Source organism: Musa acuminata, unplaced genomic scaffold (genome assembly GCF_036884655.1).
Source record: "Musa acuminata AAA Group cultivar baxijiao unplaced genomic scaffold, Cavendish_Baxijiao_AAA HiC_scaffold_792, whole genome shotgun sequence".
Taxonomy (NCBI): Eukaryota; Viridiplantae; Streptophyta; class Magnoliopsida; order Zingiberales; family Musaceae; genus Musa; species Musa acuminata.
The window spans coordinates 12,086-12,500 of record NW_027021020.1 but is presented as its reverse complement, the minus strand read 5'-3'; positions in this window follow the sequence as shown (position 1 = coordinate 12,500).

Below are 415 nucleotides of genomic sequence, written 5' to 3'. Positions count from 1 at the left end.
GTCGCGCGGTGACCGTCGTGAGCGGAGCAAAATGTCAGCCATCTCAGCACCCTGGAACCCCCCGGGTGGCACAGGGCTGGATGGGGCTTTCGTATAGCAGGGACGGTGCTGCCTCTCGCTTCGCTCGCTGTCCGCCGCTCGCCGCTCGCTCGCGCAGCCAAAAATGGCCAGTTTTGGCCCGTTTTTGGGCCGTTTTGGCCAGTTTTTGGCCTGTTCTTGCGTCGCGCGGTGACCGTCGTGAGCGGAGCAAAATGTCAGCCATCTCAGCACCCTGGAACCCCCCGGGTGGCACAGGGCTGGATGGGGCTTTCGTATAGCAGGGACGGTGCTGCCTCTCGCTTCGCTCGCTGTTCGCCGCTCGCCGCTCGCTCGCGCAGCCAAAAATGGCCAGTTTTGGCCCGTTTTGGCCAGTTTT